Source organism: Propithecus coquereli, unplaced genomic scaffold (assembly GCF_000956105.1).
Source record: "Propithecus coquereli isolate 6110/MARCELLA unplaced genomic scaffold, Pcoq_1.0 Scaffold966, whole genome shotgun sequence".
Lineage (NCBI taxonomy): Eukaryota > Metazoa > Chordata > Mammalia > Primates > Indriidae > Propithecus > Propithecus coquereli.
The window spans coordinates 1-16,872 of NW_012156018.1; the positions used below are offsets into that span (position 1 = coordinate 1).

The 16,872-nt window shown below is 52.1% G+C and overlaps 1 protein-coding gene and 1 pseudogene across 1 annotated transcript in view; both read left to right on the forward strand.

The window, feature by feature from the left end:
- Nucleotides 1-2,538: 2,538 nt before the first annotated feature.
- Nucleotides 2,539-16,872, forward strand: part of LOC105827104 (phylloquinone omega-hydroxylase CYP4F2-like) — a 52,049-nt gene continuing 37,715 nt past the window's right edge. The window contains exon 1 of the mRNA XM_012665127.1: nt 2,539-2,562. The gene's annotated coding sequence lies outside the window, so the exon portion shown is untranslated. The remainder of the gene's footprint in view (nt 2,563-16,872) is intronic.
- LOC105827102 overlaps nt 2,819-16,872 on the forward strand; it is a 22,425-nt pseudogene continuing 8,371 nt past the window's right edge.

Sequence of the window (16,872 nt, forward strand, 5' to 3'; positions counted from 1 at the left end):
GTTTACAGACACCAATGAGCGCAGCCCAGTGGTGGAGGGTGCACGAGGCGAGGCTGGGTGGCGGGGCACAGCCTGGCTCCCCAGCTTTGTGACTGCGGGTAGTCACACAAATACCTTGCAGACTCTATTCCTCATTTGTAAAATGGCAAAAACGATGGTGAATATAATTAAAGGACTTAAAACAGGCTCAGTGACTTGTGCTGGCGAAGGGTGGAGGCCGCCATTCCTGCTCTAGGCTGCCTGCCCAGCCCAGGCACATAGTAGGTCTTGCAGTCCGCTGAGCCCCTCTGGCCACCCGGGGCTCTTTCTTCTGTGTCTCCAGGACCCTGCCTGGTTTGCAGACTCTGGATTTGCCCCAGACCCTGAAGCAGAGGAACCTGTCAGCAGGTCAGGTCTTCCCCGCTGGAGGAGGAGGAGATTCAGGAGGGGGCACACCCCACCACCTGAGGAAGGGGCTCCGGGACCACCTGCACAAATGCTCTGGCTGACTGAGCTGGACGGGGGCGGAGGAGGTTCGGAGTCTCCCCAACATCCTGCCAGCGTCAGGACTGTCCTTTCCCGCCCTCCTGCTCGGCAGCTCTGCTGGGAGCCCCACCCTCCCAGCCCTCCCGCACCTGAGACACCCCACGGGGCAATTCTGATCGGAATTCAGGGAGAGCCGAGGGCAGGGATGGCACTAGGTCTGTTGGGTGGAGCGTCCTGGGTGTGGGAGGAGGACGCAGGTGGTGATACAAGGGCCTCAAGATATTTCCCCTCTGGGGCCACCACATGGACTGATGTTCCGCTATTATAGACGTCCCTGAATTAATATGGCCTTGTACTCAGCGAATGGGAGCAGAGTAGCACGGCAGAGGGAAAGGGTGTAGGCTTGAGAGTCTGACAGACCTGGGTTCCTATGAGCTCTGCAACTGGGGCTAGAGACTCGCCCTCTCTCAGCCTCAGTTTGCTCTTCTGTTAAATGGGCATCTTCCCTCCTCTGGAGGACATTGCTCGGGTCTCTCCATCAATGTCCTGAGCTGTGCCAGAGAATTGAGGGCAGCGGGGTGGAAATGCATTGTGCATTGGGATGCAGGTGAGCATCTGACACAAAGATGGCACACTTTCTGTAGAGTACCTGGCACACATAGTAGGCATGTTTTATGTAGAGCACCTGACACAGTAGACAGGATTAATGTAGAGTGCTTGGCACACAGTGGGTGCACTTTACGTGGATCACAAGACACGTAGTACACATGCTCTATGCAGAGTATCTTGCACACCGTAGGCATGGTTTACATAGAACACCCGGCACACAGTAGGTACACTTTATTTAAATTACTGTGCTAAAAAATATTTGCTTTCCATAGAGCACCTGGCACACAGTAGACAGGATGTATGTGGAGTGTCAGCACACTGGTGAACTTTATGTGGAGCACACAGTGGGTGCACTTTACGTAGTCCACACAGCAGAAGGACTTTACAGTCTCTTGTACACAGCAGAGCCCTTGCCCACAGAGGCTCAAGGGCTACTTGCCAGCCCTTTCCCTTCACTTTCTCTTTTTGGGGCTCCCAACTCTGTAGACCCATCCTCTGTCTCCCAATGAGGACCTCATCTGATATCCCATTTCCCAGATGTGAAGACTGAGCCCAGCACGGCTGCCACTGCCCACACTCAGAGCAAGGGCAGGGCAGCCCGAGGACTCCACACAGGTTCCCCTGACTCTGCTCTCCCTGCCTGGACCCCGTCTGCTCACGACCCCTCTGAGCCTCACCCCCAGTGCCTCCCCTCTGTCCTTGGACGCTGAGTCCAGCCTCTAGGTTTGCCCCTGCTGTCACACAGGCTAGAATGCAGTGGTCTCATCGTAGCTCACAGCAACCTCAAACCCCTGGGCTCAAGCAATCCTCCTGCCTGGGCCTCCCAGAGTGCTAGGATTACAGGCGTTGGCCACCACGTTGGGCCAGCAGCTGGGCCCTTTATCTCTGCAATCTGACTGGAACAATCGCCAACAAGGCTGCATTGTTTGTTTCTGTTCCTAGCAGTCATGTCTCAACCCAGGGCCTGGGCTGCCACCAGGCAGGACTCGAACTCCCGCCAGACTGCGCAGCCTCAGCCCCTGGGCTTTCATCTCCAAGCCTCCTAATTCTGCCCCGAGAAATGGTGCATGATGCCCTACAGGAGCTCGGGAGACGATCGGGGACAAGGCCTGGCCTGGCCATGCTCACCTGGCACCTGAACTCTCACGTTCATGCCTTTACCAGCTGCACCTGGTGTGCAAACCGTGGGGCTCTGGGTCCCCTTTGGTCACCCCTGACTTGCCCCCTCACCCCACAGGTGAGGTGCTGAGACTTGAGGATCCAGTGCCTCGGCCGTGTCATCCCCAGCTGATCGCTCCGCAGCCAGCTCCCTCCCCACGCCATGATTTGGTCCCCTGCCCAGGCTGGGAGGAGGCGGCCCTGCCTGCAGGGATTGGCTGGCCCAGCCCCGCCCTGCCTCCCTCAGCCTTTCCTTCATCAGGGTCCAGGTCAAAGACCACCCAGCAGGGCGAAGAGGAGGTTGTGTGGACAAGCTGCTCCTGAGAGAAGGTGCCGGGCTGTGGTGGTGGGCCTGGAGGGTCCCATCCTGGGAGAGGGGGGGCTGCCCAAGGCTGGGGAGCCTCCAGGGAGGTGGCCCTGGGAATGGTGGTTTCCTGGAAACTGAGCCCTGGCAGCCTCCCTGCGATTCAGGCTGGGCCTTTCTGGACTTTAGCTCTCAGGCTCTGTTTACTCATCTCTGAGCCCTCCCCTTCCCGCCCCTGCCCCTCTGCCCTGGCCTTGGAGCCCCCTTCCCTCTCCTGGGCCTCAGGATCTCCCCCTGCACCCGTCTGCCCTGCAGGATGCCACAGCTGAGCCTGGCCTGGCTGGGCCTGGGGCCCCTGGCCACCTCCCCGTGGCTGTTGCTGCTGCTGGTCGGGGCCTCCTGGCTCCTGGCCCGAGTCCTGGCCTGGACCTACGCCTTCTATGACACCTGCCGCCGCCTCCGCTGTTTCCCAGAGCCTCCCAAAACAAACTGGTTCTTGGGTCATGCCGGACTGGTGAGTGTGGCAGCAGGACGGGTCTGGGGTGTCAGGGCAGGTGGACTTCCCGAGGACAGGAAGGGGCTCATGGAGCTGGGGCTGGAGGTGGGCTGGGGTCTGGGACAGCAGAGAAGCGAGGGAGGCGGCTCACTCACTCCTCTGCTCACTGCCTCACTGCTCTGCTGTGCCGTCCCAGGCCTCTGTCCCCTCCTTGTCCTCCCACCCCAGCCGGCTCAGCACCCTTTTGCTGCCTGTCTTCCCACATTGGTGCACCATGAGGGCTCCCGGGGAGGGCTGCACAGAGCAGGGACCCCTGGTGTTCCCAATTCTCCACCGCGGGACTTGAGGCCACCTGAGGGGCAGTGTCCGGGGGGCCCTGCCTGGACCTCCCTGCCTGGCCCGTGTCCTGTGTCTGCCCCTCTCTGAGCTGTGACTCCCCCACTCCCCCAAACACACAGGGGCACAGCTGGGCCAGAAGACAGGTGGGGACAGTGTCCCACCCCTGCCCTTCCTGGGCCCCCTCCTCTTATCCTGCTCTTCCCCACTAAGATGTCCCAATGGGCCCTGCTGCGCAACCTGTGTGAGAGTTGGCCACTCGCTTCCCCTCTCAGGAGCCTTTCGCAACCTCCCTCTTCCCACACCTTGCCCTCTGACTTGGACCTGGTCTCTCCTTTGGGGGATGTGGCCACAGTGGGTTCATTTGCAATGGGAGGGGCGATGGGCATGTCCTTAGGCTCAGTGCAGAGCTCTCAAGATGCACTATGCAGAGATTGATGCGCAGAAGGTGCTCACAGGTGGGAGCCATGGTCAACATGGACAGTTAGAGCTCCCCTCTGCTCCCTGGGGTCTGCTGAGGCTGGAAGGTCCCCAGGGTGCAGACCCTTACCCAGGGGAGGAACTGAAGCCCACGTGCACCAGCCAGGACATGAGGGCATGTGGAAACCTGCCTTAGGGACACGTCCTGAGGTCACACTGCTGCCCACAACCCCCTCTGTGGGGACGTCCCCATATGGCTGTCCCCAGGCCAGAACCACTCCCAGGACAAGAAAACCCTTCCTGTGGAGCCAAGGTGGCCCATGTATGGCCAGACAGCATGTCGCCTCCCTCTGCCTGGGATGCACCTGTGGCGTTTGGAGATGGCCCCAGGAAAGAAGGGGCGGGAGGAAGCAGAAATCCCCTCCATCTCCGCAGAATCCAGACACGCCGTTCACTGCAAAGTCTGCGCCACCTCCAGAGGCTGTGGGGGACCTGCGGTGGCCACTCCTGGGGACGTGTATTAGTCAGTGTTCCACAGAGACACAACCACGGGGTACACAGATCTGGTAGAGGTCTGGACAGAGAAGAGGGGATTTACCATGAGAACTGGCTCAGGGGGCTGCGGAGGCTGGGAAGTCCCACCCTGTGCCGACTGCAAGCTGGAGACCCAGGGCGCCGGAGCTGTCGCTCAGTCCGAGTCCGAAGGCCTGAGCAGCTGGAGCTCGGATGTCCAAGGCTAGAGAAGGGGGATGTCCCAGCTCTGGGAGACAGAGCCAAGTCCCCTCCTCCATCTTTTTGTTCTCTCTGGGCCCTCAGTGGGTTGGATGGTGCCTGCCACACTGGGGAGGACGGATCTTCCTTCCTCAGTTACCCATTCAACTCCTCGTCTCTTCTGGAAACTCTCACAGACACACGCAGAATAATGTTTACCAGCTATCTGGGCAACCCTTAGCACGGTCATGTTGGCATCTGAAATTAACCATCACAGGAGGTGATGGCCCTGTCTTGCTTGCAGGTCACGAACACAGAGGAGGGTTTGAGAGATATGACTCAGCTGGTGGCCACCTACCCCCAGGGCTTTAAGTTCTGGCTGGGCCCCACCCTCCCCGTCATCAATGTTTGCCACCCCGACATCATCCGACCTGTCCTGAATGCCTCAGGTACCATGCAGAGCTAGTGGTGGTGGGCGCCGTGGCGCATCCAAGAGCTTCCAGGCCTTCTCTCCCATGCTTCTGTGTGGCCTCTGCAGGACCCCAGCCCCTCCCACCCCCTTTTCTCAGCCACCTTCCTCTTCACTTCCTGTACTCACTGGCTCCCACCTCAAGGTCTCCTCCCTGCACTGCCCTCTGCTCCCTGCCCTGGTGTCCTGGGCACCACTGGGGCCCCAGGAGGCCTGTCAGTTCAAGGCCTTGTCCTGGGGGACTCCCCAACTTCATGTGGTCAGGAATGGACCAGAGGAAGATGCACTATGACAGCTCAGAGGAGAACTAAGTTTCTGCTGGGACAGGCTGGAAGGTTTCCTGCAGGAGGATTTGCTGGAGCTGGGTCTGGATTGATAAGGAGGAATTTTTTAAGTGCAAGAAGGGTGACGCAGTGGCAGCATTAGTGTTCCAGGCTCCCTGCCAGGCCTGCTGTCAGCCTCGCATGTGCCCAAGTCCAGGACAATGAGGAGAACTGGCAGCTGGTGGAGGACCTGGGCCGCATGCATGAGTGCCACCCCTGTGGGTCAGCTCCTTCTTCCCCACCCAGTGGCTCGTCTGCCCTAAGTTCATTGCTCTTCTGCTCCAGGCCCCAGGAATCTCCAAGGAGCCCCACTGCAGCCTGGTGCCCTTCCCTTGCCCTCTGCCCTCCCTTCCTTGCACAGTCCAGGCTTAGCAGGGAAACGGGCAGCATCCCACAGAGACTATGGCTCTGACACTAAAATGCTGAGTGACTCTGGGCAGGTCCCTGGGCCTCTCTGGCTTCTGACATCTCTTTCAGTTGTGAGTGATGGAAACTGATCCTCATGTCATCTCAGCAAAGAAAAGAAATCTGTTGACCATAAAGTCCAGAGAGAGTGGCCTTCAGACAAGGCTGGATCCAGGTCTCAATCTCTTCAGCCATCTGTGTCCCTCTTGGTTTTATCTTTTACTGTACCACTTTTTCTTGCAAGGCCACCCTTTCCTCGTGGTGTCCCTGAGGGGTTCCAGAACCTTTGGAAATCTCATCTTTTCCTCAGATCTTCCATAAGTAGCCTGAGATTCACTGTGATTGTCCTAGCCTGGGTCACAGGACCAATTCCTCATCTACTCACTGTGACTCTGATTGTCCAGTCTTGGCAGGTGTGGGGCTTCCAGAGCTATTCTTTCTGGGCACAAAGGAGTTTGATGATAAGAACTCAGGCCCTGGATTCAGACAGACCAAACTTCAGGTCGCAGGTGTGCCCCTGACTACCTGGGAGGTCCCAGGTGAGGGGCTTCGTCATTGGGAGTGTTAGTTTCTCTATCTGGAAAATGGGATGAGAGACAGCCCAGGTGAACTGGCATTTGCGATCTCTCTTAGTTCGTCTGTTGCTGTAACTGAGTAGCTGAGACTAGGTGATTTATGAAGAAAAGAAATTTATACTCACAGTTCTGGAGGCTGGGAAGTTCGAGGTTGAGCTGTTCTATCTGCTCAGCTTCTAGCGAGGGCCGTGTGCTGTGTCAGAGCATGGCAGACGGCACCACAGGGAAGGGGACTGAGTGTGCTTGCTCAGGTCTGCCTTCCTCTTCTTATAAAGCCACCAGTCCCACTCCCGGGACAACCCATTAATCCATTAACCCACTAATAGATTAATTTATTAACCCCTCAATGGATGAGTGTGTTCAGGAGGGCATACCCGACAGGATCCAGTCGCCTCTTGAAGGCCCCATCTCTCAGTTCCGCCACGTGGGGATCCACGTTCAACGTGAGTTTCCGAGGGGCAGACATTCAAACCAGAACAGGATCCAAACGGGGAATCGCTTTTCCTGTCCTGTCACTGAGGCTCCTGGTTGCTGCGTTTGAGAATGGCAGGGGGACACCAAGGCGGAGGCTCAGCGCAGAGGTTGATGAGATGCGGGACGGACTCCCCAGGGCTCGGGGCTGCATCTCTACCTGGCAGGTCCTTCTCCCTGGCAGCCTGGAAGACTGTGAATTGGGTTCTATCTGCTCTTCTCCAGACTCGGGGCTTGTAGGACGGTCTCCTGTACACGCAGGGCCTGGTCAGCCCCTCTGGGGATGTCGCTGCCGGCGGGTGAGGCCGTGGGATGTGGTTGTCCTCATCTTCCACCCACCTGCATCAAACCTGTGCTCTTTGCTCAGACGGACACTGCATTGGCCACAGCTCGCCCACTGCTGCGGTCTCTGTGCTGCCTCCAGCTGGACTGGGGACCAGAGTGCAGACAGGAGGGGCTGCGGCGGAGAAGACACTGCTTCTGTCTCCCCTGGACTGACCTGTCTGACCTCTGTCTGACCTCTGGTCCTGTTTGCTCATGTCTGACCATGTCTGTGTGACGTCTGTTGTATGGACACATCTTGTCACGTGTATATTTACACCTGGGTCAAGGTGGCATCTGGTACCTGTTACACCTGGTTACACCTGGTTTACACCTGGAATCATGGCGATCACCAGGTCTGGGGCTCAGCTGTAGCCAAAGTCACTTGGAACATGCTGGGGCCTATCTGGTTCTTGTCCAAAATGTTTGAGATTTGCTTTTTCTCCTGCTTGTCACCTCTGGGCCGTATTTGGGGCTTGTCTGAGGTCTCGGACCCAGGGCCACTCCGTGAGCTGTCTGAGATACGAGTCTTGTCTGAGGCAGGTCTTAAGGTATGTTCAGATCACTCCTAGGGCACAGTCTGGCTCACACCTGGTCCACATCTGGGACATTAACAAGATTATATTTCCATCCTACCTGGGGCCCAACCGTGGGACATGCTGAGCTCATGTCAGACCATTTCAGGTGAAATTCATGCCATGTTGGGTCATTTAGGGTTTGTCACGGGGGTCGTGGCTGTGTCAGGACCTGTAACACATCGGGGTCAGGTCACATGTCTGAGATCCCTGTCAGGAGGCGTCAGAGAGTTCTGGGAAGACAGGGTATCCTAGGTTCTTAGGAAGGTGTTATGTAGGGTGTTGAGCTGTGTTCGGCTTTCGCAGACATGCTGAGGCATGTAGGGGCCATGTCAAGGCATGATGGTGTGTGCTCTGCCCTGTGTGTTGCTCTAGTGTCTGCTGCAGCCTGGTCTGGGCCCTTCCCCTCCCACATCCTCCCTGCTCTGTCTGCACTTGGCCCCCTTCCTGCTACGCTGGGCTTGATGGGGGGAGCACAGACCCCTGGCTGGGAGCCTCCGCTCCCACCTCAACCCTGTCCACTGCCCCCTCCATGTCCCCGATTGTCCTCATGGATGTCAGCCATCATTGTACGGAAGGACGATATCTTCTTCAGCTTCATAAAGCCCTGGCTGGGTGAGTAATTGCAGGGTAGTGGGGCGGGGACAGCCTTGTGGGGCAGGACAAGGTGCTGCCTTTGCTGACTGCCCTTGGCTGCCCGACTAGGGGAGGGGCTCCTGCTGAGTGCCGGTGACAAGTGGAGCCGCCACCGTCGCATGCTGACTCCCGCCTTCCATTTCAACATCCTGAAGCCCTATGTGAAGATTTTCAATGACACTGTGAGCATAATGCACGTAAGTCCCTTGACACTGGGGTCCTAGCTGAAGCCTTGGGGTGAGGGACCACAGACAGTCTGATCTGGAGTTCTGGCTCTGCTGGGTGGCTTGGTCATTCTTCCTCTCTGAGACTTGCTTTCCTCATCTGTAAAATGGGTGTAATAATCCCTACTTAAGAGGAGGTCAAGATGATGTAATGGTGTCCTGTCCCTGGCACATAGCAGGTGCTCAGACAGTGTCAGTTTGTCTGTTTCTCTCCCTGTGAGCTCAAGAGAGCAATGATGAAGATTACACAGCAGCTACTGCTGCAAACAAACCACTTCCAAACTCATTGGTTTAATCAATGTGCTCGTCATTGGTAATAAGTCTGGGGGACAGTGGGCTGGTTCTTGTGGCTGTGGAAGGGGTCACTCAGGGTGTGTGATCAGCTGTGGGCCAGGTGGCAGCGTTGCTGATCCTGGCTCAGTCTCTCACCTGTGTTGGGCTCGGCGGGCATCAGGCTGATCTAGGATGGCCTCAGCAGGGACAGCTGGACTTTCCTCCACGCGATTCTCTCCCTCCAGAAGGGATCCCCGGCTGTCCACATGGCAGATACAGGGCTCCCAGGGAGTGAGAGGAGGCTGCAATGCCTCTTGGAGCTCAGTAGAGTTATTGTGTCATCATTTTCCACATCATATTGGCCAAAAAAAAAACTCAAAGGTCTGGCACAAAATGAAAGTGTGGTGGGTAAAATAGACTCCGTCTCTGACTGCAAATTGCTGAAAAATGACACTGCAAAGGGTGTGGGCACTGGGAGATGTGGAGAATTGGTGCTACAGATTTTTGTATATATTTTGTATTTTTATTTAAGATTATTATGGGGGTACAAACATTTTGGTTACAAAAATTTCTTTAGTACCATTTGAGTCAAAGTTGTAAGTGTGTTCAGCACCCAGGTAGTGGGCATTGTACCCGTTAGGTGTGAGTTACCCATCACCTCCTGCCCCCTTCCACCCGCCGGATTTCTGATGAATGTTATTTCCATATGTGCACGTAAGTGTTGATCAATAAGTTCCATTTTAATGGTGAGTACATGTGGTGTTTGCTTTTCCATTTTTCTGATAATTCACCTAGAAGAATGGTTTCCAGGTGGGATATGGAGTTTTTGAACTGCCTAGGATTTTTTTCTTACTCGCAAGGTTATAAGTTAGCGTGTTACTTTTCCATGGATTCTGCCACAGACAAGAGACTCCAGGGTCAGAGACAAAGGGTGGTTTACTACTCACGGCACAACAGCACGTGCTTCTTCTTGGTTTGCCTCCTTTTTCCAAGCCGCTCAATCCCACGTGGGTGACACAGGCGGGATCCTATCGATGCCTGTTCCTGGAGTCCATTGCGGTGCAGGGGAGGAGCACTAGGCTTAGGGAATCTGATTTTACAGCAAGCAGACACAGCCTGGTATGTGTCCAGGGGAATCATTACCTTATCCCTCAAGGTTCTTCTCTTCAAACACAGGGTGGAGAAATGACGTAGGTTAAGATCACTGGTCTTTGCATTCTTGACATGCCCAGCAAGGATGCTCAGGGCCCATGGAAGACTACTTCTACCAACATAGGGATATTTTTGCAGTCCATTTATAACAATAAATATGAGGACAGCCAACATTTTTGAGCACTCACTATGTGACAGAAATGATTCCTTGTGCCAGTGACATGATATAAATTCTCCGATTTAATTTTAATGCTCCTGTGAGTTAGAGTGCCTTCTTACCCCATTACAGAAGAGGAAACTGATGTCCAGAAAGATTAGAGGGGCTGCTCAAGTCTACCCATGTAGTGAGTCCTGGGGTGGTGGAGCAGGGATTTTAACCCGGTTTATCTGGCACCAAAGCAGGTCAACTTAAATATTCCTGAAGATTTGACAGGTGGGACCTAAGGGAAGGCACTGGGTTGCCCAAGGGCACACTCAGCATAGGATGCAGAGCTGAAACGTCAACTCAGGTCTCTTGTTCCCAGCCATGGGGTCTTCATCTCCTAATAGTAAAAGCTTCTGCTTTCACCCAAGCCGGGGCCTCCCGGAGATGGCTACCTGGGCCAGAGGACAAAGAGCCTGGTTCTGAATGTGTCCATCCTGATGTTTGGGGTTGAGGAGGGGCTCCAAAGAGCCAAGGCCCAGCCCCAGCTCTGTCCCTTTCTCTGGCCAGGCCAAGTGGCAGCGCCTGGCCTCAGAGGGCAGTGCCTGTCTGGACATGTTTGAGCACATCAGCCTCATGACCTTGGACAGTCTGCAGAAATGCGTCTTCAGCTTCGACAGCCATTGTCAGGAGTGAGTCCTTGCCCAGGGCCTGGGAACTTGAGCTGTGGACCCAAGGGGGTAGGTGGGCGAGGGAGGACTGAGGACAACCACAAGAGCTGTTCTGGAGCAGGTACGTCACAGCTGGACTTTGAAGGAGAGGGAGGGGTACGTAGAAATGTTTGGGTGAAGGCAGGGAGGTTGGGAGGAGTAGAGCATGTGCAGCAGACAGTAGAAGTGAGATAGTAGAGGTAGACAGGGGCTGGATCTCAAGCACACTGAAAAGTCAGGCAAAGGGTATGAATTTATTATGAGGTTTCCAGGGAGCCATTGAAGCTTATACTGGACATGGTCAAAGCTGAGCCCTGTGGAGAACTGACTGTCATGTAGACACTAGATGGAGTTCACTTTGTATTCAAGAGGCTATGGTGGGGGCTGGGCCATGGACCAGGTGGAATCTGATAACATCTGAGCTGTGTGTACAGTTTTGGGAAGGACAAGGGGCAGGACTGGATACTGGGCAGGAGATAGAGAGGAGGAGGGGCACGATGTCCAAGCTGTACTATGCTCTGGCTGCCTAGTGGTACGTAGGCAGCTCACAGAGGTGGATGCAGGCAGAGAAGAGGGTTTGGAGAGCCAAGTCTCATGGCTGATGCCCTCTGTGTATCTGTGGGGCCATCTGTTTCTGGAGACTCAGTTTCCTGATGGGAGGTAGATCCTGCCTGCTGGTGGGAAATGCTCCTGGGGATTCAGGTGTGTTGAGTTGTTTCCTCCACATTGCCTCATCCTGCAGGAAGCCCAGTGAATACATCACCGCCATTGTGGAGCTCAGTGCCCTCATACAAAAAAGAGGTGAGAACATCCTCTTGTACATGGACTTCCTGTACTATCTCACCCGCGATGGACAGCGCTTCCGCGAGGCCTGCCGCCTGGTGCACGACTTCACAGATGCCGTCATCCAGGAGCGACGCCGCACCCTCCCCAGTCAGGGTCTTGATGACTTCCTCAAGGCCAAAGCCAAGACCAAGACTTTGGACTTCATTGATGTGCTCCTGCTGAGCAAGGTGGGCTTCCTGAGATCTGAACTCAAGAGATAGAATGGGGAGCTTCATGTCAAATGTCAAATCCAAGAACTTGAACTTGACCCAGTGGGCTCTGGGGAGCATGGAAATTATTTGAGTCAGGAAGGGAGCAGTCAGAGATAGGTTTTGGGGAGGAGTCTATGAAGGGCAGCCAGCAGGGGACTGCTACGTCTGAAACTATGACGAGCCTCAGATTTTACTTCGTTTACAGGTTATTATGTTAGTCTGCCACGTTGTTACGTGTATCCATGTATCTGTGTCTCTGTCTATGTCTATATCTAAGCTGACACATGCGCCTGACCCCTGGATCAGAGCAGCCTATTTATTATTCACAGCAATGGCAGCAGCCAGAGTTGGATTGCAGTGCCGACTCCCCACTCCCAATTTGCTCCTAGGGCAATGCACTGTTTTTACCTCTTACTGCACCAGAATTTCCACCGCAGCAGAGGGGCCCCCTCATTATGAGTCTTGGAGCTCATAGAGAACAGCTCGCACGTTTGTGCCTTCTTCCTTCCAGAGACAGAGAGAGAGAGAGAGAGAGACAGAGAGAGAGAGAGAGAGAGAGAGGGGGAGCTTTCTTGTGGAGTATAAACCACTCTCCAGTGAGATGGCAATGACTATGGGTTTATAAGAAAAATGTCTTCAGGGGAGATAAGATTCTTTGTGTTTATCATCCTGGAAGGTGAGCAAATATCTTTGTAACAACACTTAATTTCTAAGCTCCAAGGCAAATTGCCATTTAAATATCCGGAAACCAGGTTGCCAGTAATTTTTTTCTCCAAAAGTCCTCATTGTGGAGGAACATAAAACTATTCATGGATCACTGATTCCTCACACCAGGGATAAAAGAGGGGGCAAGGCAGTCACAGAGGAAGCCCACCAGGCAAGGGCTCTGGCTATGGTGTCCAGGAGAGATCTAGGAGTGCAGGGTGGGTTTGGGTTTCTGGAAGGAGGATGCATCCTCAGAGACTGTCTCAGGTTAGACCCAGGAGTCTCAGAGCTAGTGTGATTTATTGGGTTTTGCCTTGTCTGCAGGATGAAGATGGAAAGCAGTTGTCAGATGAGGACATAAGAGCGGAGGCTGACAACTTCATGTTTGCGGGTGAGGGTCCAGTGTGGGACTACAGTGGGGGTAGGGGTTTCTCCATCCCAGGGATGCGATGGATGAACCCTGATCACTCCATCACTCCCATCCTCCCTGAGGGCCTCCATGTCAGGGCACTTTCCACCCCTCTGGTGCTGAAGCAGCTCAGAGACCCACGTCAACCTTCTTGCACCTCAGGCCATGACTCCACGGCCAGTGGCCTCTCCTGGGTCCTGTACAACCTTGCGAGGCAACCAGAATACCAGGAGCGCTGCCGGCAGGAGGTGCAAGAGCTTCTGAGGGACCGCGAGCCCAAAGAGATTGAATGGTGAGTGCAGGTCCTCATGGCCGTTCCTGAGCCCCTCTCATTGGCTCTGCTGCCCAGGTGGGGAGGAGAGAAGTTGTATTTCTTGATTCTACTGGTATTTCTTAGTGGTAACTGGAGCAGAGCCCAGAGGCAGGACTTGGGACTCAGTTGGCTATCAGGGGAATGTTTGCAGGTTTGGAGGACAGAAAGACTGGGGTTGCTGAGAGAATTACTAACAATGTGTGAGGGCTAATGATGCCACTCAGCACGTGATCATTAATGAACTTCGTCTCCGCTCCCTTTCTTTTCTCCGTGAAATATCATTGCTTTAAACAGCTTCACTCGCTGAGTTTGCTCCTCTGTGCCCTAATTCCTACCCGACTGTCCAGTCCAGGGATTCACAAAGGAGACCCAGAGGTAAAAGTCGTCCATCTCCTATCCAGAACACCTGGGTCACTCACCCACCCAGCCTCCATGTAGCAAACACTCCCACGCTGCCTTCCCACCCCCAATTCTGTGCCCAGCACTTTTTTTTGTGCTCTGGAGACCTGGGAAGGACCCAGGCCAGGGATGTGCCTTTCAGGTGCTCCCAGTCTGGTGGGGGAACAGTCCCCCATGAGGACATTCCCAGCCCACAGGAGCGTGAATAGAGTTGAGAGGAAGAGAAGCAGGACTGGGAGTTAAAAAGTGTCTCGGTTGAGTCCCTGAGTGATGGTCAGTAGACATTTGAGTGCAGTTGGGAAACAGTGCTCTAGGTCAAGGAGACAGGCTGGCAAAGGTCTGCGGAGAGATGACAGAGACAGAGGGAGAGAGAAGTTTTAATGGTCAACTTTACCCCAAGGATAATGGAGAGCCAGGAGTTGTTTTTGAGCAGGAGAGGGAGAGGTCAGATCTGGGTACCGGAAAGCTCTTTCTAGGGCTAGTGTGGACAGGATATTGGAAGGCACACACTGTGGAATGAGGGTTCAGGGGGGAAGTTCTGAGGTCTGAGCCAGGCCCAGAATGGGGGGATACAACGGAAGCATCGGACTAGACAGGTGTTTGGAGTTGACGTCCTCCCCTCCAAGAATTTGCTCAGCACAGCATTTTGTGTGAGGTGGAGAAACATTTTCATTCATTTAAAACCAGAATTTCAAGAAAAATTATGCACTTAGTGAAAAAATAAAAGTGTCCAGCAGAGTTTATGAAAATGTAAGCTTACTTCTTACGTCACGCCCCAGTAGTGACTGTGACCAATGGGTTCCTGTGTGTCCTTCCAGAAAACAGCTACTCGATGCGCTTGTTTATGTGCACACTCTCTTCTTCCGTACAGATGGGGGTATCTAAAACCGACACAGGTCTGCACACTAACAATATACTGTGAGGTTGATTCTCTTTCTCAAATATGAGCTTTGGAAATGAGTGTATTTTTAATTTTCTTAAATTTTAATTGACACATTTTAATTATATATATTTATGGAGTATAATATATAATTATGATATATGTGTACAATTTGGAACAGAGTTAATGAACATATCCATTCCCTCATATACTTTTCATTTTTGTGGTGGGAACATTTGAAATGTACTCTCTTAGCAATTTTGAAAAATGCAATACATTATTGTTAACTGTCCTCACCGTGCTATGCCGTAGATCTCAAAAACGTATTCCTCCCGTCTTACTGAAACTTGTACCCTTTCATCAACATCTTCCTGTTCCTTTCCTCTCTCCCTCCTCTGGTAACAACATTCTCTTCTCTGTTTCTGTGATGTCTATGTTATCTATTTTAGGTCACACAGATAAGTGAGATCGCATGGTACTTGTCTTCTCATGCCTGGTTTATTTCACTTGGCATAAGGTCCTCCAGGTTGATCCGTGGCGTCACAAATGATAGAATTCCCTTCTTTTTGAAGGCTGGGTAGCATTCCACTTTGTATATGTACCACATGGAAAATGAGCTTTGAATTACAAAAACAAATGAGAACGAGTTCTTCTTGTACTAAATGACACATCACAGAGAAGACTAGGGTTATCGTCGACATTCCTCCCACCCCCCTGAATCCCCTCCCTTTCTCCCCGGGGATGTCTAGAGATATCAATTGGTCATCTATCTGCTTATCTATCCATCTACCTGCCTATCAGTCATCTCCGTATATATCCATATAGTTTCTACCTTTTGTTATATGTGTATATATTTATATATGGGTGTGTGCAACTTCGTTTTATCCCCTCAACAGTGTGGATAAAACCTCACAGTATATTGTTAATGTGCAGACCTGTGTTGGTTTTAGATACTCTCATTTGTATGGAAGAAGAGTCTGTGTGTTCACATAAACGTGGGCATCGGGTTAGCCGTTTTCTGGAAGGACACATAGGAATAGAGCTATTTCCTAATGAAGCTGGGTAACATTCCATACTTTATTCAGCGCACCCCCACATTGAAGACCCTTAAGTAAACATTTGCAGTTATAATAGATATTGTCAATTGTCTTCCCAGTCTCTGTCCTGATTTACCTCGCATTCTGCAGTGTGATAGGACTAGTGGTCCCCATCTCTTCCTTTGGCGTAGCCGTATAGTAGTCAATTGTGCGGATGTACCATGATTTATCTAAACATCTTCTCATTGATGTATATTGGATAGTTTCCAGCCTTTTGCTAAGTTAAACACGGTGCAGTCAGCATGCGTGTACAGTCACCATTGCTTCAAGTGGGAGCATCTCTGAAAAACAGATTCCGAGACATGCGATTGTTGACTCAAAGACCATTGCAATGCACAGTTGTAATGACTGCAAATCCATTCCTGTTACCTGAGTTCCATGGCACCAGCTTTCCCGTAACATCAACAATACTATTATTCTATTACTGAATTTTAAATCTTTGTCAATCTTTATATTTCTTCTTTTAATGGACATTTCTTTAAATAACAGTGAGATTGAACATCCCTTGCACGTGTTGATAAGTCACTTGTTTTCACTTTATGGAAGTGGTCATCTTACACGTTTTCCTCTTTTTCTTTGGGTTCATTATTTTTCATATTTACTTATAGGCATGTGTATCAAAATCCTTTTTCTGTCTTGTGCTGCAAAAGATTGCCTTTTGATTTCGAGGGGGATATTTTGGTTAATTTTTATAAAACCAAATTTGTCTACATTTTATTTTACAAAAAGACTATCCATCCATTTCTCAGGGGGTGGTGGGACTTCTTTTACCAGATGCGAAGTTTTCACTCATTTACGTGTCTGTCTCTATCCTGTTCCGCGGGTCTATTTTGCTGTCGTGCAGCAGTGCCACACTGTTTTTATTCCTGTGAGTTTGTAATGGGTCTTAGTTTCTGGTAGAATAACTTCCCTCTCTTTAATACTTTATTTTCAAATTGACCTACCTCTTCATGATCCTTTATTCTTGCAGAAAAATTTTAGAGTAAGTTTATCAAGTTCCTGAAATGTCAGATAGATTTTAATTTGACTTGAGTATATTTAATTGGTTGATTCCAATATATGATTGGTTCGTGGGAAACATAACTTCGTAATATCGACACATCCTCTCTCGTAGTAAGAAATGGATATTCGCCTATTCAGATAATCTTTAGTCTTTTAACAGAGTTTAAAATATTTGCTTCCAGATCTTATACATGTTTGTTAAACCAACCTTTAGACACTTTTCTTGCTATAGTGAAGAGTATCTTTTCATTGCAT